We start from the raw sequence: 503 nt of genomic DNA on the forward strand, positions 1-503 counted from the left end.
GGACAGAAATAATTCTCTTGGTCCACGTCCAAATCTGTGGCACTGCCCAAAGATGCCTTTACATTTATCCACTCGCTTACATCTTCTGCTTGAGTTTATTTATGTCACTGGTAGCCTCATCAGCAACAGCCATGTCTGCACATTAGACTATAAATAAAATTATTATCAAAGTTTCAGTCATTATTTTCATCTTCTACTCCCCCGTAGCCTCCCCGTCATTCCCACATCTCAGACCTCTGCTTTCCAGTGCCACGGTGACCTGTGGTGCTGACTTCCAGAGGCAGTCCACTTTGCTTTGCACAGCGTGGCCAGGAGAGCTGCCACAGTTGCACCCAGGGGACCCAGCCACCCAGGGCCAGGGAGAACCCTTCCAACACCACAAGGATGCTGCTCATGCCTTGTGGAGCATCAGCCACACAACCAGAACCACTGAGTGCCCACAGTGACGCCCTGTCGCTGCAGAACCACAGCTTGGGTGGCACTGGCCGTGGGCTGGGGACGTC

General features: G+C 52.5%; 1 protein-coding gene across 2 annotated transcripts in view; it reads left to right on the forward strand.

Moving 5' to 3' along the window:
• Nucleotides 1–176, forward strand: part of ANTXR2 (ANTXR cell adhesion molecule 2) — a 76,400-nt gene extending 76,224 nt beyond the window's left edge. For both annotated transcript variants that reach the window (XM_054295682.1, XM_054295683.1), the window contains exon 17: nt 1–176. This exon is cut by the window's left edge and continues 1,660 nt beyond it. The gene's annotated coding sequence lies outside the window, so the exon portion shown is untranslated.
• The last annotated feature ends 327 nt before the right edge of the window (nt 177–503 follow it).

Source organism: Melozone crissalis, unplaced genomic scaffold (assembly GCF_028551555.1).
Source record: "Melozone crissalis strain CALT ecotype California unplaced genomic scaffold, PUWL_Pcris_2 ptg000006l_1, whole genome shotgun sequence".
Taxonomy (NCBI): domain Eukaryota; kingdom Metazoa; phylum Chordata; class Aves; order Passeriformes; family Passerellidae; genus Melozone; species Melozone crissalis.